Source organism: Lemur catta, chromosome 9 (assembly GCF_020740605.2).
Source record: "Lemur catta isolate mLemCat1 chromosome 9, mLemCat1.pri, whole genome shotgun sequence".
In the NCBI taxonomy this organism is placed as follows: Eukaryota; Metazoa; Chordata; class Mammalia; order Primates; family Lemuridae; genus Lemur; species Lemur catta.
In genome coordinates this window covers 55839207-55861720 of record NC_059136.1, presented here as the reverse complement: position 1 = coordinate 55861720, position 22514 = coordinate 55839207, and the positions used below count along the sequence as shown (strand labels likewise).

At 39.8% G+C, this 22514-nt stretch overlaps 1 protein-coding gene and 1 non-coding gene across 9 annotated transcripts in view; both read right to left on the bottom strand.

Moving 5' to 3' along the window:
- Window positions 1–17784, bottom strand: part of AZIN1 (antizyme inhibitor 1) — a 33540-nt gene extending 15756 nt beyond the window's left edge. For 2 of the 8 annotated variants that reach the window (XM_045561910.1, XM_045561915.1), the window contains exons 1-3: window positions 17304–17784; window positions 13092–13229; window positions 5133–5290 (exon numbers count right to left, since the gene is read on the bottom strand). The gene's annotated coding sequence lies outside the window, so the exon portion shown is untranslated. Of the gene's footprint in view, window positions 1–5132; window positions 5291–5479; window positions 5570–13091; window positions 13230–17303 lie in introns of all 8 variants that reach the window. The other 6 variants (XM_045561909.1, XM_045561914.1, XM_045561907.1 and 3 more) reach the window with 4 other exon arrangements.
- On the bottom strand, window positions 3116–3217 carry LOC123645500. Its single transcript, XR_006737613.1, has one exon. It is a non-coding gene; the product is annotated as a small nucleolar RNA U13 (small nucleolar RNA).
- Window positions 17785–22514: the final 4730 nt, after the last annotated feature.

Sequence of the window (22514 nt, the reverse complement as noted above, 5' to 3'; positions counted from 1 at the left end):
ACAACCTCCCTCTCCCAGGTCACTCATTCTTCTCTGGGGCAACACATACTGACATTTTCATCATCTATTTTTCTTTGCTGAATCTCACTGGTCCTTAGTTTAATTTAGGAAATTATTTAACATAAATGTGATAAAAACAAGTCTTCCAGATAGGATATTACTCACTGCCTGATACTGATTTCTGGTTGCCACATTAATAACGAGGACACCACTATACAATATATACATGTAACAGAATTCATCTTGTACCCTCTAAATCTATTAAAATAAAAAGGAAAAAAAGTAAAAGAGTTAAAAAAAAAATGGGCATAGAGCAGCTGTCTTGGCAACCTGTTTTAAAATCTGCACAGCCTTTCCTGTGTCCTTGATTTCTCCCGCCACACCCCTCAACTTCCTTGTTGCTTCATGCTAGAGTTCATCCTTGGGTGATGGCTCTCATCCTGAAAGTATACTCCATTCTAATGGTTCCCAAAGTGTCAGCATTCTTGCTGCACCAAAACTAACTTTTAAATAAGCTGTGGTGTTGTTAGTCAAATTTCACAGAATACAAACAATACTTAGTTTTAACTTTTAAAACACTAATACAGATTCATTTCTAAGAAACCAACTATATTCAGTTCAACTCATCATATCTCTTTCATGCTATGAAACTGAGAAGTTGAGGATATTTTTATTTTATCAAGAGTTAACTGAGGCCTATCTGAATGAGCCCTAATACTTATGCAGTGAAGTCAAATCATTCTCTAAATGTCCAGCCTGGACATTCTCTAAAGGTTGTTACACCAGGACTGATGTAAATCTGCACCCACAAAGTAGACATTTAGGGTGAGGATGCATATTTATTTTAAGCAATGAAACTCTAGCTAGAACACCAATTTTAGGAGGATCAACTAAACACTAAGAGCAATAGAAAAGATAAAGGCCAGAGAAAAGTAAGGTAAGAACTTCCTGTTAAATTTGGCACCATCATCTTTTTGGCAGAACAGCCAGCTTTCACTTATTCTATTAACTAGATGAAAAAATATTAAATCAAGATGTTTAGCCTACATAAAATATACTTTGAAATAAAAAAAAACTTTCTCCTAATACAATAAAGTTTCACTTACTTTAAGTGAACTGACCTATAATGAAACCAATTTTTTTCTTAGCATGATGACAACATTGTAATAACACTGCAATAACATTGTAACAATGTTATCCAAGGACTTGCGGTGTGCCATTTCACTTAAAAGTCACAGTTTCCAAGAACCTACAGATGTTGTTAGAGGACTTACGATATCACAGTTCCTAAGTCTCCAAGTATAATATATTCTAACTATATATGTAGTATTTAGTACTTACTTGAACACAATTACTGACCAACTTAGGCAACTACTGCCAAATACAAGAGGTCTACTTTTCAAGTCAGGACAAGATGAAGCTCAATTCCCTATAGCTACGGTTCTCACAGGAAGCGGAATTTTCCTCTAACATTCAGGATCCTTAGTACTCAAAAAAAAACATTGGGTCCACTGGATCTGAATCAGTCTTACCTGCTGAATGCCTACTATATTTTTTCAGAGCCTCTTCTGTATTAGTATAATCATATGGATAAAGATGTCTTTCCCAAGTATTTTCTAACTACATAATCTAGTAGGCTCAACTCTCACTGCCTGCTACACTAGCTTAAATCTAATAATAAACATTTATATAGTAGTGTGTCAGGTGCTGTTCTAAGTATTTTATCTATTCAACATTAATTTTCTTAACCTTTAAACCAACAATGATGGTATTTATCCCCATTTTACAAATGAAGATACTGAGGCACAGAATAGATAAGTGCTCCATTGATGGTGGTGATCAAACCATGTTTAAAACAAAATGATAACCTGCCTCCTCATCATCCCATCCCTATAAACCACAGGATTCCTTTTTTAGAAATCCAACATAGCTCTCAGTCTCTTATGATATCCACATAATCAACTAACCCTTTTCAGACATACCAACCCCCTTGGTTGTTGATAACCTCTAAGTTTACTCACACTGGTATAGAACATCCTATCTCTTATGCCTGCTAATAGCCTTTTTATCTTTCTTCATATGACTTTTTAAAAAATTTTTATTATGGGTACATAATAGTTGTATATCTTCATAGGGTACGTGATGTTTTGATACAGGCATACAATGTGAATTAACCAAATCAGGATAACTGGGGTATCCATTACCGCAGGCATTTTCAGATGACTATTTTCTACATTTTAATATTGCTGTATATATCTCTGTATCTTTTGTCTGTCAGATATTAAGACCCCAAATTTGAAATATTTCTTCTATCCACTTATTAATAGTTTACATGCAATAATGTGTGCCCATTTTGACAAAGGTATATAACTGGGTCACCACCACTATCATAAATATAAGTTCCCTCATGTCCCTTTTGCAGCATATCCCCAAATCCACCCCAGGCAACCACTAACTAGCTTCCTGTCACTATAAATTAGACTGTTATAGAAGTGAAATATTTTAAACACCAACTGAAGTCCAAACCAAAACAGATGACAAATAATGGTATTATCATTATGAATAAAAATATACTACCAATATAAATGAAAATATTAGAAAGTATGCCCTGCTCGAAAGGAAAGATACAATGCTTGTAGAGTGGATATTCATCTCTGAAATGGAACTGTCGCTTCAGAAGTAACTGCAGAGTTGTTAACCAACCCCTGGCTGGCTGATAAAAGGACTCTGTTGGAAAAATGAAATAAAATTCACTTGCTACATTGGCATTACTTGATAAAATGGATTAAGGCCCACCTGAAACCACTAAAATAGATGTAGCACATGTAACATTACTTGGTTTCCTTAAACATATTGGTAACCACAATAAAATTGCTGATTTAAAATAAAACCAATATTAATAAAGCTCTGATGGGGGTTTCTCTCTCAGATCCTCCCTAAAGGCTTTGAGATCCCCATGAATTCCTAGCCCAGGGTAGGGCTCAAAAACAAATGGACAAAGGACTTCACAACACTAAGAGTGGAGAGTTCTTAAACTTAGGGGTGGTAGTAATGAACTCCCTGGAAATGTTTTGAAAAAGAAGGCCCATCTTTCATTCTTTCTGTTCTGTTTTGCCATCAGATAGGTAATGTGTTAACATCATAACAAGGTTTGAGGGAGGTACATCTTACAGGCATATGAAAACCCAATCATTAAGCTTATGAAATACAAAAGGTTACATCTTTTACATTCTTATAAGGAGCCCGTATTCTTGATGTGCAAGTGATCCACATGTACAGTCATGTGCCACATATTTTTGTCAAGAATGGACCAAATCGTAAGATATTTTTTTCTTTTGAGACAGGTCTCCTACTGTTGCCTGGGCTAGAGTGCAGTGGGATCATCATAGTTTACTGCAACCTTAAACTCCTGGGCTCAAGCAATCCTGCCTTGCCTCGGCCTCCCGAGTAGCTAGGACTATGGGAGTGAGCCCACCATGCTCAGCTAATTTTTCTATTTTGTTTGTAGAGACAGGTTCTCCCTATGTTCCCCAGGCTTGTTTGGAACTCTTGGCCTCAAAACAATCCTTCTGCCTCAGCCTAGGATTATAGGCATGAGCCATGATGCCCAGCCAATAGACAGGTTTTCTAATATACTTTGAGCCAACAAACTTCTTTGTTCAAATGAAATATGACTTGGAAGCCCATTATTTCCAACAATTGAAAAGGGATAATAAACAGGTGGGTGAGGGTAGGCTGATCGTGACCTGAGTCTTTCCGATGTCTAATATTATACCCTTATCTCACTGAAGGAAGTCCTAAAAAGCAGTTCAAAATCATACCTCTGGGAGTCTTTGCTTGCAATTTTCTTATTACGTTAGCAAAAATACAATACGGCTCCACTGTCACAAAAAGGTTTATGTTCTGAAATTTTTGCCTTACTTAAAACACTAAAGAAATATTTTGCTAAAATGTTTTTAAGAACTATTAAAGTTAATTAGTGATAATATGTTAAACCAAAAATCTGAGACACGGCACGTTCTAGGGAGTCAGCATAAAAATAAGTGTGCATGTGTTGGGGATGAGCAGAGTTCATACCTTATGCCAGATTTACTAAGTTAATACACCTCAATTTTGAACACCACAGGGACTCTTTTAGATTCTAGGAACTCTCCATCCTTTCCACTAAGAATGCAGACTCAAACCAAGGTAATATACCAAACCTACCTGCAATTCTGGGTGGCAATAATAATTCCCAATAGTACTACACTACTTTTTCTGGCTTACACATTAGAAATAGGACTGATTTACTCACTCCAACACATTATGGACCACTATATATACTATGGTCTGGTGCTGGTGGACCTTGAATTAGTTGCATTAAACTTTTAAAAATCTAGGCTGGGCATGGTGGCTCACACCTGTAATACCAGTGCCTTGGGAGGCCCAGGCAGGAGGATGGCTTGAGGATAGGAGTTCAAGACCAGCCTGAGCAATACAGGAAGACTGTCTCTACCCAAAAAAAAAAAAAAAAAAAAAAAAAAAAAAAAAACCTAAAAATTAGCTGGGCATGATAGTGCGTGCCTATGGTCCCAGCTACTCCTAGCTACTCAGGAGGATCGCCTGCACCCAGGAGTTCAAGGTTTCATTGAGCTATGACTGCGCCACTGCACTCTAGCCTGGGTCACAGAGAAAAAACCAAAAAAAATTAAATATCTACTCTATGTAAATCTTAGAATGTCTTCATCAAAATGCTTCAAGACTTAACAGAAAATCTATTTTTAATAAAAGCTCTGATGTTTATTGGTATCAATAGGCACTAGAAGGTGTTCTCTACTCAAGCACTCTTAAGCTATTTCCACAACCAAACACCTTGTTGAGAGAAAACTCAGGTTATTTTACACTATACAGTAGCTATAATGAAAATACTACTTTTATTAATAAGTAATTTCCTTATAGCTGGGAAGAAAAAAATGTATAACATTCCTTATTTACACCTTCATACTGGTGTTTTTTGGTAAAACTGCCAAAAGAAACAAAAGGTTCCAAAGAACCACAAACTGCTCCCCGGAGCCTTTCATGAGGCCGCTGAGTCCTCATGTTCACCGAGAGGGTAGCTCTAAGAGTAGTGGCTGCAGCAGCTGGGCACTTGCCTTGTTACACACCTGCTACAAAGGCTTCTACAGTTGATTGTACTTCAGAAGAAACTGATACATCTCTCAAATAATCACAAGATAATTCTGGCAGCAACAGCCCACTTGACACCAAGCTGGATGAATATGAGTCTTGGATTTCTGAAGTGGAGACCTCCCTGGAAGTAGAACAGGGAGAGCTGAAAGGTTGAGAGTACTGTTTCAGAGATACCTAAGCAGGAAACCCAACCTTAACACATCAATCACTTTTCTAAAAGGAGTTTTACTCATTAAAAATGAGAACTTTAGGTATTTTGAAATTTACACTACTATTAGTAATCTCTGAAGATGCCTAAGGACATTTCTACCTTTATTCTTACATATGCGTTTGATGAATTAGCGCTCAGCTCACAGCTTTAAAAACAGATAATGCTGTTGAAGTCCCCTCTGCATTCTACCTACAACAGAAAAAAAATATTACTTACCACACAGAATACCTTTAAAAGTAATTGACTAGAAGCACTAGAAGAGGCTTCCAAATAAAGGATGACTCTGACACTACTGATGTGAGGCCTAGAGCAGGTCTGAACCACTAGAAGAAGGAAGTTTGAGTAAGTTGGGTGATGCCAAGATCACATAAACTTTTGTCACACCGGACCCCAAAACAAGTGACGGACAGTAAAAACAGCCCATATCAAGTACTAAGGATGATCAGGACAGGGCTTGCTTAACTGGAAAGCCAGTAATCATGATAAACACCCTTAAACTTATTTTTCAGGTGATGAGGTTGGAAAAAACTAAGTAACCCTAATGGAAGATCATTAAAGGCAGCTTCTTAAGAATTATTTTAAAGAGAAGAACAAGAATGAGCAGGAGGCCTGGTTAGTACTTGGATGGGAGAACAAGCAGGAGATATACAAGGCATGCATGGGGACCCCTAAAGGGAATAAGCCCATCAGGCCAAGTATGAAGTACTTATGAAAAGGTTGCCCAGTGAAATACCTCACAATAAATGTTAAAATATCATCCTAATGAGAAAACAAAATACAGAATTGTCACAGCAATCAGTATCATTTTGAAAATATATTGAGAGGGACATGATTAAACTCCCTTAAAAAATGTGTCTTGAAGACCGGGTGCAGTGGGTCACACCTGTAATCCTAACACTCTGGGAGGCTGAGGTGGGAGGATTTCTTGAGCTCAGGAGTTCCAAGACCAGCCTGAGCAAGAGCCAGATCACATCTCTACCAAAAATACAAAAAAAATTAGCCAGGCATGGTGGCATGCACCTGTAGTCCCAGCTACTCAGGAGGCTGAGGCAGGAGGATTGCTTGAGCCCAGGAGCTGGAGGTTGCTGTGAACTAGGCCTACGCCACAGCATTCCAGCCCAGGGAACAGGGTGAAATTCTGTTTAAAAAAAAAAAAAAAGTGTCTTGACTATTCAATACGAAGGACTAAATGTTTTTCTGGAGAAAGTGTGTACTTGCACACAAGTAACATACTTGAATTCCTTTTGGCAATTAATATGTGACATTAGAGATAACTATAATAATACAACATGAAGCACATAACCATATTATGTTTTCTAGCTCTCCTGGTTTCAATGCAGCAGCACACGGAATAACCCTTTAAAGAAATGCACTATTTTGGTTAGCTTAGGACAAATCTAATTTCTGCCTCCTACTCCTCCCAAGAAAAATGATATATAAAACATACGTTTATTACAGCCACGACCAGGCTAGGCAGGCTGCTAAGAAATTAGATTCAATGCCTCAGAGGCCCCTACCTATATCTCTCCCAGGTGGTAGTGGATGCATTTCCCTTAGAATGTTTAGACCACCTTTTCTAATCCAGTTTTATTCTTCTATGTGACCCCAAAACAGTGTTCAGTAGCATGCTACTTTACATTCTGGTACAAGAGACCCTATTCTGCTGACTGGCAGTTTAAGTGGCATTGACCTAGGGACTAGACCCCAGGACATACCTGGGAATGGATCTACTAGGTTGGTAATAGAAAATGGTTTTCAAGCCTTTTGCTCATTTTTCTATTGTGTTTTTGCCTTTTCTTGTTGACTCCTAAGAGCTCTTCACAAGTTTACGATAGCAAACATCTCTCATTTTGAGGACTGTTTATTTGGGGATTGCTTTGTTATATGTTAAGGTACTAGGATGTCCCATTCTACTTTTTGTCATGCCAAATGTAACGTGCTCATCATGCTCAACCGAGGTAATGAGCTATGAAGATCACCATACTTATTTATGAACTCTTTGCAAACTGGGTATCAGAGGATCCTTGCAGTAAAGAGCAAGAAATAGGTAAGTATTTCAGTCTATATGAACAGAGTTATTGTTAAGTAGCTGTATCCTAAGAACATGCTAGGCAACTGAAGGATTCAAAGAGAACATAAAATCAAAAAGCCCTTACAGTTAAGAAATAGGTTTTTTAAATAGACAAATCTAAGGAGAAAGAACAAAGAAAATGTGTATTTTGTATGCTTCTTATTAATAGATGTTTTAAGATTATTGTGGCTAATACTACTCACATTCATAATAATTATCCTAGATTACTGCTGCCCAATAGAACTTTCTGTGATAATTGAAATAGCCACTAGCCACATTTGAAATGTAGAGCTCAAGCAACCGAGGAACTGAATTTTTAACTTTATTTAGTTTAAATTTATTAAATTTCAATAACCAATTGTCCAGTGGATTCTGTTCTGAACTCAGAGTTCTAAAAGATGCTGTTTTCATAAGAAATTTTCAGACTTCTAGGGATCAAGACCACACACATCACAGATAAAAACCCATCATCCCCAGAATGACTTTGTTCAAGGTAACAAAGATCACTTTACAAGTTGACAAACCTAGAGAGTAAGCGGACAAAACGTAACAAAACTTTATAGCAAGTAAATCCTGAACAGAGACTCGAAATATGTGTTTACACATCAGATAAAGCAAAAAGTTTAGACCAGAGCATTCCAAAAAGGTTTGCTGTCTTGGCTCCTGCTGCAAATCAGTTAGTTATAGGCACTTCAAAAACCTCATGGTGGCTGGTTATGGCCTGGGCAGGTTGATCATCCTTGTAACTCAGTATGCCATGCAAGTATTTTCTACTCCTGCATAATAATACTAAGAACGCTAAAGTACGGCTAAATCTCTGCTTCAATAACTCGTGACAAAATGTTTGATTTAAGTGGCCACGGATGACCCTGGAATGGAGGAAGGAAAAATGTCTGTGTTTCCTGAGCCTTACCAGTATGTGAGCAATACCACTTGGAAAAGCCTCCTTAGGCTTATCTGAACAATGGCCAGCCTAGAACAACAGCCTACAATTTATGCGATACCTCATTTACTTTAATGTAAGTTAATTGTCATAAATGGTTTTTTTCCCCTCATGGGGGTTAAGAAGGAGAGCAAGGGAAACCCCAAAGTGGAAAACTCTGAAACAAGACCAGGTTGGGAGAAGAGATGAACACATAGATTGGTAGAAGCTATTAATTCTCTCTGCTCAATTATCCTCTGTGGATAAATGCAAAAACCATTTATTTCCTTTAAAAATTGGTCTACACTGCTTTCCAATCTTTTTGACCCTCCTAGAAAAAATTCTAAATTCGACCAAAGTAAAAACACCATGTCCCTAAAACCTCGTTTTTACCCATTAACAGGCTACTTGTTCACATTGTGCTTGTACAGAATATTTTTCTGTTACTTTACTTAAGCAGTGAAGCACCGTTAAACACTACTTTATGCACACCAAGGGGATACACATACTTTAAAATCTGTGTATTTCAATGATAGTAATTTTATTCATCTTTTTTTTTTGAGACAGAGTCTCACCGTGTTCCCCAGGCTGGAATGCTGTGGCGTCAGCCTAGCTCACAGCAACCTCAAACTCCTAGGGGTTCAGGTGAGCCTCCCGAGTAGCTCGGACTACAGGTGCAGGCCACCACGCCCGGCTAATTTTTTGTTTCTATTTTTAGTTGACTGGCTAATTTTTTTTTCTCTATTTTTAGTAGAGATGGAGTCTCACTTTTGCTCAGGCTGGTCTTGAACTTCTGACCTCAAGCAATCCTCCCGCCTTGGCCTCAGTTTTATTCATCTTTTTGGTCAAAGAGCATCAACCTCAATGAATGTTCTGTTGAATTTGCTTGCATCACAGTGTCTTTAAATTACCAAATATCAAAACTAAAATTCCCTTTTCTCCATAACCAGGGTCAATAACCTCCCTTTTCTACTGACAACAGTGAAACATGAGGAAAGAGCACTAACAAAGAACATTTTTCCTAGTCAAAACAATCCTAACTTAGGCAGGGCAAGTCCTATTAAGGCACGTGTAAATACTAAAAATAAGGCTGAATACGAGTAAAATGCTGATGTTCTTATGAAGTTCCTACATGAACATACAGAGTAAACTAATGACAACGAGGTAAGAATAAAATTTTAAGCAAACTTTAAGAGTCCATTTAAACAAATCTATTAATTGACTCCCTTTTCCATACTTACATACAACACATTAAAAGGTATATGATAATGATCAATCCAATCCAACTTCATCATCAGATCCACTAGCAGAAGCAACTGCTAGAAGCAAATTTAGTTTCTTAAAGTTTTAAATTATTTTCCATTAGCTAATTTATTAACCATAATTGGACCTATAGCTGAAATGAACTGAAAACTAGCCCACTGCAATAACTTTACTCCAGCTTAAAGCCCTAAAGAATTTTTTAAAAGACATGTAGAAACTTCTCCACAACTAGGGAGTTCATATCACATTAATCTGAAAAATTGACATTAATCTATTTTGTCAAGATATTCTTACAGCGCTCACATACTCCATTGTACACATATTCTAAGGAAGTTTTGAAAGATAAAATTATGTAAGCAACTTCCAGAAGTTTCCAGATACTTAATGGAATGAACTATCTCAAAATTCAGATGGTTCCGAGATTTAAAACCTAACCCTGAAGCCAAATACTGGAGCTCGGACGAACTGAGCAGAAATTCTATTGGGGTATTGGAGTACAGCACAGTTCAAAAAGAGTTCATATAGCTACATGCTTTGCAATGCTATGTGCCATGTAATTTCCATGAATGTCAATGTTTTAAGTCCTTTTAATCGTTGCCAAGTAGTATTGTTGATCCACAGAAAATCTCAGGATTTCAGTGTCTGGTAGAGCAAACTGTTACTGATACAAGGATAACACATTTCTGGAATGTGGAATTTTTTCTTGCCATTTTTACTAATTCTAGTCAAGAAACCTTTGGGACTAGGTATCTTTCTGAATTCAGAATTTCTCAGATTTTAGAACAGTAATGTAGTACATGCACTTCATATATATTATATAATACTTTCCAGGAGAATGTGAGTCAGCACCCTGTAATCATAATATTTCTGCAGCAAAATTTAGGAATATTAACACTAAATGGGATAAGTAAAGACAAAAATAGGCTCAAATCAGCACAGATTCAGGTCAAGCGGTTTTTTTTTTTCCCCACATTAGTTTAGGTCATACAAAGGAAGTTATTAAAAAAAAATGTTAAGGGGTGGGGCCAGGCGCGATGGCTCACGCCTATAATCCTAGCACTCTGGAAGGCCGAGGCAGGAGGATCATTTGAGCTCAGGAGTTCGAGACCAGCCTGAGCAAAAGCGAGACCCTGTCTCTATTAAAAAAATAGAAAAAAATTAGCTGGACAACTAAAAAATATATATATAAAAAATTAGCTGGGCATGGTGGCGCATGCCTGTAGTCCCAGCTGCTCAGGAGGCTGAGGCAGTGGGATCACTTAAGCCCAGGAGTTTGAGGTTGCTGTGAGCTAGGTTGACGCCACGGCACTCTAGCCCAGGCAACAGAGACTGCGTCTCAAAAAAAAAAAAAAAAAAAATGTTAAGGGTTTTTTTGGATTCCAGAATTATATGAATAAAGGATTGTGAATTGGTAGCTTTATAGCAAAGAATCAAGTACTAGAATTTTGTTTAACATAATATACATTGTATCTGGCCATAATAAATTTAAGATTCAGGTACTCTGGCTGCCAGAACCCATGGAATAATAAATATCTTCAGTGTGTATCCTATCTGCTCCCATCCTCCCCACCCCTAAAAAGAGGGTGGCATTATGGACTGAGCTCTACAATATTATTCATTATTCTAAAGACTACTTTTCCCTGATTTTGCAAAAATCATTAATGTATCAGCTCTTTGATATATTGAGACTAATGTCTCAAGTCTCTAAGAGGAAATACCACTAGAAATATTAAAACAATGCAGGGTTAAGTTTCCATTAGAGCAAGACTCTTAACTAAAAGAATGCTTATCCTTTATTCTGGTCTTTCCTCAAAAGATGAAGCTTTTTCTAAATTTCCACTGTAGAATCTACTCATGACTATGATGGCAACTAGAATCCACCCCCAAAACGGTTCCAAGCCAACTTAGGAGAAAAACATCATGTATATCAGAAGTAGAATATAGATGGACAAACAAAAATTAGATAACTGACTTGACTTGCTACTGAGAGGTGACAACCTTGCTTCTCTTTAACACAGATACAAGAGATGTGGTTAAAATGCAGATTCTGATTCAGGTTTGGGTGGGGCTGAGATTTCACATTTCTGTCCTTGGGAGACAATGCTAACTCAGCAGCTCATCCAAAGACTATGCGGCATAAACAAAGACGGTAATATACTCATAAAGAAATCATCATGCCAGTTTAGGACTAAAAGAACTGTTTTAGCCCCAACTTTATAGCTGGGATTAAAAAAATAAGCAATTTGCTCAAATTTACACAGGTAGAAAAGAGAGTACAGGAAACACTACAATTATTATAAGTCAGAACTTTCAAGAAATCCTATTATTTAAACTGCTTTTCCTTCATTTTAGCCATAAAAACTTGAGTTTAAAATTCTAATATGTATTAACATCAAATGTATTTAAAAGATTTGCTTTGCATACTCTAAAATAAGAGCAAACATGTTTATTCAATAGAATCTGTTTAACAAGATCAGACTAAAGAAACACTAAATTGATACCCTCAGCTCTCCTGAATTTTCAGGAAAGCTAATGCTATTATTCCCTCCAAGTCTCTGGCCAAGTTAAAAATATCCAAATTTCAACACCAAAAACCAAATTTCAACAACAAGAAGTTTATATACTATGAATTTTTTAAATGAAACAACCACAGAAGCTCAAATCCAAAGTTTACTGTGGAACTACATTTTGCACAGGGGCTCCATTCTAAAATTAAATCCATACATAGAAAATCAAGTACAATCAAAAAATTATCTTTGAAAATATGTTCAAAAGGTGGCACGCTGGGAGATAGAGATCTACATATATATATTTATGTATCTATATCAACTTTCAGTAAGTCCTCTAAAAACAGTCATTCCCCCCCAACAGCTGAGTATTATATAAATCATCTTATGAAAGAGAATAAATTCTAGAAAATCACATTGACTCTGGCAAGATGTTCATAACTAGAAAAACAAGAACTTAGATTTATCTTTCATATCCCATGCTCTGGGGTATAACTTCACGAGTGGAATGAGAGCAGAATCTTTTGCTCTATTTAAAAATGTCTGATTTCTGATTAAGCCCAAATACTCAAATCCACTAAGTGAAATGGTTGAATGATGTGATAAATTATAATTTAAATCCCAAACTCCTCTCCAACATCCACTATATTAAAACCTAAACTAATATTTCCTAAAACTTACCTTGTAATATATACTTAATACAGTAATAATTTGTTATATATTCAAAATAAAGTAAGTTTTAAGTGATCCAGTCATTGGTAAACAATGCATATAACTAAATCAGTCATGTCTGTAACTTGTAATTATTAAGTCTCTATTTTAGAACTTTAAAGAGCTTAAGGGTCACTGCACTTAAAGAGGTAAATATAATTTCAAATTCTGAAAAATACTAAGCAACATAGCACTTTACTTTATTTTACAAGTCCCTCGTGGATGTGAAATACTTACATGGACAAGTTGGGAGATGGAACCCCCCTATCATCAGCTAGGTTCCCAAGGTGGCTCAGCGTTGAAGTCAAACTGCTCTCTATACAGCACTTCTCCTAGGCCCTCTGGGTAGTTGTATACTTGGTCAGAAAGTTCGCCCTAAAGAAGGAAATAAAAGAAACAGTAGATAGTCCTATGTTAAAAAAAAATGTTCAGTTGACTTAAAGATGAGCTGTAGAATAAGTGTTAGTTTTAATAGTGTGTTTCATTAAAGTCACACTACACAAATGATGTTTTCAAAGGGCTTACCCAAGTAATTTGTTACAGTCAACATTTCCAAGCTGCTGTACTACAAAATTCACAGAACTTGACATCACGGCCATCTTACCAAGTTATTTCTCATGTGTTTCCTGCCTTTATCTAATTTCATTTTTGCTTTTTATTTGTCCCCTAAAACCCAAATTTTTAAGTGACCTAGAATGTAAAAATTTCCAAGTACCCTCAAAAATCTGGTGTATATGCAAGAGTTTATATGCCTCATGTTCTAGCATGACCTAATAGTCTAGACAGAACTACCCAGAACACCCTTTACTCCTCAAATTCTTCTTTGCTTAAAGTATAAAATACCACAATACCAAAAAGATAAGCAAAAGATTTTATGACTTAGCTAATACATTATACAACCGAAATAATCTTTGACTACCTTATAATATTAGGCAAGTAACTTTTTAAGTTTTATCTCCTCATATCTATCTATTTAGACCTACTTCACTCCATCAGCACCAGGAGCAAATAAATGTCAAAGTGCTTGGCATACTACACAAAATGCTCAGTAAGTGTAGAAATGGCTACTACCCATTACGGTTTGACTGGATGGACTTATTAGTACCTCTGAGCTAAAATGCTATGCCTCTATTTCTATTTAATTCAGTGGTTCCTGTTTAATATAACCTGATAGTATTTGCTAGAAAGGGGTGGTAAGAAAGAAACCAGAAAATTATAAAACTAGAAATTAATACCTAAAGCTTACCTCGCCTCAATCAGGATCAAGGCACCCCCAAGGGAGGTAAAATGTTCCTCTAATAGGGGAAACTGATCACACTCTCAAGGACACTTACAGATGATGAGGAAAGAACCCAAACCAGCATGCAACAATGATTATAACCTTATGTTAGATTCCAAACAATGTATTACTCCATAACAAATATTCCAATTCTTCCCACACGAAGATAATTTTTAAAATAAATAAAAAGCGCTCATGCTGGGGACAGTTCATTCTGAATTATTGTAAGGAATACAATAATTATCCTGGGTGAAACATTATTCATCTCTTCCCTGCTACACATCCACAGCTATTTTGCTGCTTAATGCAACCCAAGAGCAGTGATGTGAAACATTAAGGACATTAAACTTCAGACATTCAAGAATGTTCTTCAGTGAGATCTCTAAAACATTTCCATTTAACAAAAATATAGTGGTAGAAAATAAGGGCCCCCAAATTTGAAAGGCACATTTTAATAGAAAAAATAAAAGGGGTACATAGGGTAAGCATGACATTTACACATAGGATAGATGAAATTGGAACCCTTAAGATAATAAAACAGGAAGAACGAAGGTTAACAGAAATTCGGAGAAAAGGCAGTATAGAAAAAAGACAGATTACTCTCATTTAAAATGGTGTGTAAACATTGCAATCAAGCTCCTTGAAAATCATTTGAAGAGAATTTTCTCTAACTACACCGCCTTAGGAAATAGTACAGCAAAGGCCAGACTGAGTCAGTAAGCCAGGAAGACACACCAAAAAACCCTGTACTTTGACAGTAACTACCCAAAACTTAGCATCTCAAAATTATCACTATTTCTCTGAACACACATTGCCTTTACCAATGATTTTTTTAAGTTGCTCTGTGGTATTTTCTAAGAGCCCCAAACCCCAGTCTAATCATGAGAAAAACACTAGACAAACCTAAATTGGGAGGAGGTGGGTATTCTACCAGATACCCAGCCAGTACTCCTCTAGACTGTCAAAGTCATGAAAATCAAGCGAAGACTGAGAAATTGCCACAGACCAAACTGAGGAAGACATGACAACTAATACAATGTGGTACCTTGGATTGGATTTCGGAACAGAAAAAGGACATTAAAGAAAACCTGTTGAAATCCACAGAAAGTCTGCAATTTAGTAAATAGTATCAAAATCAGTTTCTTAGTTTTGACAAACATACTATGATGTGGTAAAACGTTAATAATAAGATAAATTGGCCAAGAAGTATGGAGGAATTCCACCTTTGCAACTTTTCTGTAAAACTAAAATATTCCCAAATAAAGTTTATTTAAAAAAAAATTTCAGGCAAGATATTCATATAATTGACTACTCAGCAATACAAAGAAACAATCCACTGATAAATCCAACATGGATGAATATCAAAAATGTGCTGAGCCAAAGAAGCCTTTTACACAAAGGAATGCATACTGTATGATTCCATTTATGTGAAAGTTCTAGAACAGGCAAAACTAATCTATGTTTTTTTTTAAAAAATTAGAAATGTGGTTGCCTCTGTGGGGAGTGGGAAACAGTATGAAGGGACAAGAAAAAACTTTGGGGCCATGGCAACTTTCTACATCTTAATAGGGATCTGGGTTACACAGATGAATTTTTGTTTTGTCTGTAGGTTTTAGTGTTATGTGAGTTTTAGCGCCCCAAAATTTAAAAAATAGTAAACAGTATTGAGCTACGTGTAATGACATGCACATACTAAGGTTGGAGGGGTGAAGCATTCTGCTGTCTCCAACTTACTTTGAAATGCATCAAAAAATAAGATCAGGCAAATACAAACAAGGAAAATGTTAACTGAAGAATCTACTTGAAGGTATAAAACCACCTAGAAAATCTATGTAAAACCTTGGGGGAGAAAGGCACTGATAACTTGGTTTCACTTATCAGGTATAATCATCTATTTAGGAGTCTGTCTTTCCTACTTAATGTAAAAACTCCTCAGGGCTTATTTGTCTACGCTCTCATATATGTAAAAGAAACTAAAGAATTATTAGGGCCTTTCCAGACAATCATTAGCCATATTTCTGCCAGGCTAGTCCACATCAACCTTTGCTGAGCACACAGCAATTCTCTCTGCTCTGAGTCCTCAGATTTCCACCTAAGCTGCGGATTCACTGTGGAAACACGACGGGACACAGAATTTTAACGTATCCTAGATGCCACCACAAAATCCAGGTAAATGTGCTGAAACATCATGGGGCTGTAAACTCTTCCCTGACCGTTTCAGGTTTCTGAACCAGCAGCTTAGTCTGAGAAACACACGTTCAGGATATACACTATGTAAGGGTTAGAACACGTCACCACCATTATCTGCTGGCAATCACATAGTATTCGATAAGCCACCCCAGCCTGCCATTCTCCCTCTTTTTGCCCAGGAACCGTGGCGCGGACGGGAAAACGAAGCCATGGTGACTAATCCTTAGGCTCCAAGAGGTGACTGGGGTGAGTGAAGGCGACTTAGCCCAATCAGGAGCGCCGCAGGGGCGGAGCAGCAGCCCCGAGGCTTCCAGAAACGGGCCAAAGGCCTCTCCTTCGCTACCTGACACCGGGGCTTCCCCGGCGCCAGGCCCCGAGTGGCGTCAACTTTCCTCCACCAGAGGGGAATCGCGCTCCCCGAACTCCCCCTCCCCCAAGAATCCGACTTCCTCCGCAGCTGTCACCAGAGGCCAGCGCCGAGCCCGCCCCACTCCATTCATAACCCAGGACCCCAGCCGTTGCAGCCCAGGGCGCCGCCCGCCCACCGGCCTCCCGCAGGCAAACGCGGCGTCGCAGCGCGGGGCCGAGACTGCAGGACCCCGGCCCCCGAGGGCTGCGGGCGCCCCCTCCCCGGAAACAGCAATGCACCACGGGAGAGGGGTGGGGGCCGCGACCCCCGGGGGCGAGACCCCCGCCCGCGCCCTGACACGCACACGCCCCCTCGCCCCAACCGCAGCGGCTCGGGCTCGGCCGAACGTCCGGCGGCCGCCTGAGGGTCCCGAGGCGCAGCCTGCCGCCGCCAGCGGCACAGACAGCCGCCACACACGCCGCCGTCCGCCATGTTCGAGGCGGCCGGCCCCGGGCGCAGCGGGGACGCCCGAGGGCGGCGGGGCCCAGCCGGAGGCACCTGCCGCCCCCCGAGCCCGGCCCCGTGCCCTGGCCCCTCCCGCGCCGCCCGCGCCCCTCGGCTCGGTACTCACGTGAGATAACGGCCCAAAGAGTCGGGTAAAGCGTCTTCTCTTTTTCGGCGGAATTTTTAAAGAGGGATGTGGTTACCTTGAGCAGAAATACCCAAGGCGGCCTGGGCCATAGGCTGCGGGAACGACGTGGGGGGAAAAGCGCGGCACCGACACCAGCTGTGCAGCAGTGGCGGCGGCGGCCGGAGGAGAGAAATAGAACAGCGCGGGCAAAAGAAGAAAGGCGCGGGCTGGGTGGGGAGAGGATTCGGCCTCGTCACACCGCAGAGTAGCAGAGCGAGAAAGAATGAGAAGAGGCAAAGAAGGCGACAGCAGAAGGGGGGAAAAAAAGGAAACAGTGCAGCCCCGAGGAGAGCCAGACAGTGTGGGAAGGTGGTGCCGGCGACGCCAGTATTTATAGCAAGGGGCGGGGCCCTGTGACGTCACAGCCGGCCAGGCAGCCGCGCGAGCGGGGCGGAGCCCGGCTGCCGCCCGGGGAGACGGAAAGGGGCGGAAGAGGAAGGAGCCCTGACTCGAGAGGGCAAAAGGGGAGGGGCGCCGCGCGGCCGGGTCTTGCAGGTGCCGACTGGCCGGCCTTTTCCCGCCCTCCCGCCACCCGCTGCTCCCTACCAGGCGGAGGGCCCGCTGCGCGGACCTGGGCGGGGGAGAGGGGAGGCGGCTCGACTGAGCTCGCCGCGCGTCCCGCGCCACCGCCCGGCGGGCGCCTGCGCTCACGCGGCCGCAGGCCCCAGCGCATTGTGAGCTGCGCCTGGCTCGGCGCTGGCGGCATCTCCGAGGGCGGCCCTAGGCCAGAGGTGGTGCGACCCCTGCAGTGCCTCAAGTCGGGGAAGCCTGTGGGCGCCATCGCTGAAGCGTTCCTGGTCGAGATCAGTCCGCTTTGTGAGGACTGTAGTCTGCGCCCAGGGACTGTCCTAGGCTGAGGCTCCAGCCGCCGCGGGTTGCGGTGCTCATTTATGGAAACGAGTTTCTCCTGGCCGGGAAAGATCGGCCCAGCGTTCGGGTGGTTACAGAGGCTGTGACCGCATAAAAGTGTCCTCAGTGCTCGTACGTTGCAATATGGAGCAGCAGGAATTTTTTTAGAGGAGTGAGGCTCTTATGTCTTCATTTTAAAAAGGGTTGGTGCAGTCAATCCCAGTCCTTATTAATGCAGGACTAGTGTTGGAGAGGGGGTTACTGATATTAAGAGCGCACATTAATTCCCCAGGTCTCGTCCGCGATCATTTTAATTTTTCTAATCCATAACAAACTTTTTTACTAGCGGGTCTAAGATGACCTACATAGCTTTTAGTTTATTCTCATCTTTTTTAGATGTCTTATACTAGTGATTAGAGACCCTGAGCCCTCCCGTGCTAACGCTTTGCAACTGAGATTAACAGCACAGATGAAATATGTATTGACACACCCCTCCAAAATTAAGAATTTTGCGATTAAGACCCTTTTTTCCCTTTCATTCTTCCTTCTGTTTACTTTGTGAGCAGCACTGTGGTTGATTAATAAATCAAAAGAGAAAGGAACAGAGAGCCTTCCTTAAGTGGAAAGACTCGGATATCTTTCCATGCTGAAATGTAGTCTCTCAGATGAAAGAGTACTAAGTAGAAATCTGGAGCTGTGGATTCATTCTCATTTCGTTTTTCCGTATTTTGCTCTGCTATATGTTGGCTCTCTCTTTCACTTCTTAAAAGTTCTATTCAGAACGTTTAAAAGCACAACAGTTTCACTAGTCCTTTGATCGCAGAAGGAAATGAGTGGGCTTTCTGCTTCCAACAAATGTTCATGGTTGCAAATGAGATTGAAAAAGTAGATTAGGGTGAAACCAAGAAAGGGTTAGAATTGAACTTTATTCTGGAACCATTTAAGCAAGAACATGATATACTCAAAGATATGTTTTTAAAAGATTAGGCTGGCATCAGTGGATGGGATTCAAAACAGGTAGAAAGTTTGTAAGTGAAGGAAACTCCTACAAGCTGGTTTAAAGAGTACTAAGCGGCTGGGCGCGGTGGCTCACGCCTGTAATCCTAGCACTCTGGCTGGAGGTCAGGAGTTCGAGACCAGCCTGAGCAAGAACGAGACCCCATCTCTACTAAAAAAATGAAAAGAAATTAACCAGACAACTAAAAATATGTATACAAAAAATTAGCCAGGCATGGTGGCACATGCCTGTAGTCCCAGCTACTGGAGAGGCTGAGGCAGTAGGATTGCTTGAGCCCAAGAGTTTGAGGTTGCTGTAAGCTAGATTGACTCCACCACACTCTAGCCCAGGCAACAGAGTGAGACTCTGTCTCAAAAAAAAAAAAAAAAAGTACTACGGAATTCAGAATGAATGGAGGGAAAAGGCATAGAAAGACTAGAGGTAATCTTGACTTCCCAGTGAGAGGAGAAAGTGTCAAATGATTTTGGAATATCAAGCTTATCAACAGGGAGAATTCAGGAACAATGAACAGAGGTAGAAACATTAATAGAAGGACTCAGTTTGGAGGGAAAAGATAAGGCTGCTTTGAGCATAAAGGGTTTGAGCTGTTGATGAAATACCCAGGTAAAGATGGTCCAAAGGCCTCTGGAAATAGGGTTATCTGGTGCCCTTTGGGTGTGAATTTAGGAGCCTTTTCTACACACATGATAATTAAGGAATTGTTGAGGTGTACAGGAAAAGGGATATAAGCACAGAACCTAGAGAAATGCCAGAGGGAAGAGACAGGGGCACAGACCAAGAGAACCAGCCAAAGAAGTAGAGACGGAATCACAATAGTGCAATGCCAAGCCATTCAAGGAAGAGGGTGCTTGCTCCAAGATAGAATGAGTGATCAGGGTTGTCATATTCCTCAAACAGGTTAAAAGGAGGTTCTTATTTTGGCAAATGGCATATTATTGGTAAACTCTGATCTCATGTTAAGAAGCTTGGAGGACTTGTATCCCAAAGGCATTGGGAAAGGTTTCAATCATGGGAATAATTTGCATTTTAGAAAAGGGGAGAAAGTGGGTGTGGGAAGAGAAAGTACTATAAATTTGTGGCAGGGAGGCCGCTTGGGAAGCCATTGTAGTCATTCATGGAGAATGATAAGGACCTGAAAAGAAGTTATCCGTAACCTTTAACAGCAATTTCAGTGGAGGAGGAAGAACAGAAGGTTGCAGAGAATTGAGTGAAGAGCAGCTGAATCGAAGTCAGTGAATGTTGACCTCTCTTCAAGTGGATGGTACTGGACTAGGGCCTAATCCAACATTATTTACACCATGAAGCAATTCAGCAACTTTTATTATTAAAACAATGTGCCCATGGTGATTAGCATTTGTGTATTCAGCTTTAAAGAACAATGCTAGCTTTTTTTTTTTGCCACCCCTCCCCCAATGCTAGCTTTTAATTACTACAATAGAACCTTGAAAACTGTGCTACATTGGAGTAGACAACATAGTACGTAACTTTAATAGAGTGATAGCTATCTAATGAGAACAGCATATTTAATTGTGTTTTGGTTTTGGGGTTTTGGTTATTTTGCCAAGTTGGGTTACTCATACATAAATACACAGGTAGTACCACTGAAAATATTACCATTAAATAAAGAGCCCTTAGATAAAATGATACAATACCATTCACACTTAGATCATCCTGGTCCACTGGTTCAAACCCATTTGATTTTGTGCCAATAGATATAAAAGATTTGAATGAATTAGATTGTTGATAAAGGTAATTCACTCAAAAATAATGAGTAAATCTAAAATCACCAGCCCATAATGGAAATCTCATGTAGTCACAGATATAAAAGTGACAAACGTAAAGAGCCCAATGGTAATTGAGAGTTAAAATCCCAGTTTAATTCTGTGGTTTGAATGTGTCTCCCAAAAAGCATGTATTGGAAACTTAAGCCCCAGTGCAACAGTGTTGGAGCGTGGGGCCTAATGAGAGATGATTAAGCCATGACGGCAGAGTTAACAGATCAATGCATTAATGCCAGGAATGGGTTCCTTATAAAAGGATGAATTCAGTCCCCTTTCTCTCTTTCTCTCTCTGGCCCTCTATTTGCCCTTCCTTCAAGGGTTGGCACAGCAATAAGGTCCTTACCAGATGCTGGCCGCTCAATCTTGGACTTATCAGCTCCCAGAACTATGAGCCAATAAATTTCTGTTCATTATAAATTAGCAATCTGTGGTATTCTGTAATAGCAGCACAAAATGGACTAAGACAATGGGAATGTTTAAAGAGAGCTTAATATGAATTTTTATTGCTAAGGTAATTTCCTAAATTACTCCTTATACATAAAACCAAAATATATAGGTTTTGAATAGTTAAAACATTCACATTTTAAAACATGACATTTCACCTGTCCAGCACATCTTTTTGTGCACTGACAACCTTTCTAAAAAGCTGACTTGCTTATCAAGAATCTGATGCTATGGTTATGGACTATTAAAACCATTCTTTCTTTTAACTGAATAGATGATACTCCTTTATTTGCTGATTTTCTGTTATTAAAATCCTTTGGAGTTGAAATTCTTTTACGTGGATTGGTTTTCACCTTAGATGAGGAATCATTTAATTTAATTTTATTGTCATATTTACTCTTTTTTCACAAAATGTAGGACTAGGTCAGTAGGGTTATAGGGCATTCCAGTCTAGCAATGCCCTACATCCCAGCACTGGCCCGTATCCATCACCCATACTTTTGTCCATAGGATAATTTAACCTATAGAATGGTATGCCTGGCAAGCAAAGGATGATAGAGCCCAGATTATAATCCAGTTATAAGGGAAAAGAAAAAAATTTTCCTGTTTTCATTTCATTGGCTGTGTATGTCATTAGATGTGGGTCAGCATTTGACCTCTCTTGAGTGACTTGGGTGGTTTCTGCAATAAGCAAGTCATAAGCAATACACTGCTGTCTTTTATTACTTCCAGAAACAACAAATTACTCAAGGTTAATTTAAGAGGACTGCTTTAGAAACCTATGTAAGAGGCCAAAGCAGTAATCCAGTTTTACAAATTAAATGAAACTTAGATAATTAGAATAGTCAACGGACATGACCCATGAGTTTGCTCCCTTATATCTTTATATAATCCTTAGAAGTCAGGAAATCCTCAGACAATTGATTTCATTTTCTTTATTTTTTGAGGCAGGGTCTCACTCTGTCTCCCAGACTGGAGTGCAGTGGCATCATCATAGCTCCATGCCACCTCAAATTCCTGGGCTCAAGCGATCCTCCTGCCCAGCCTCCCAAGTAGAGC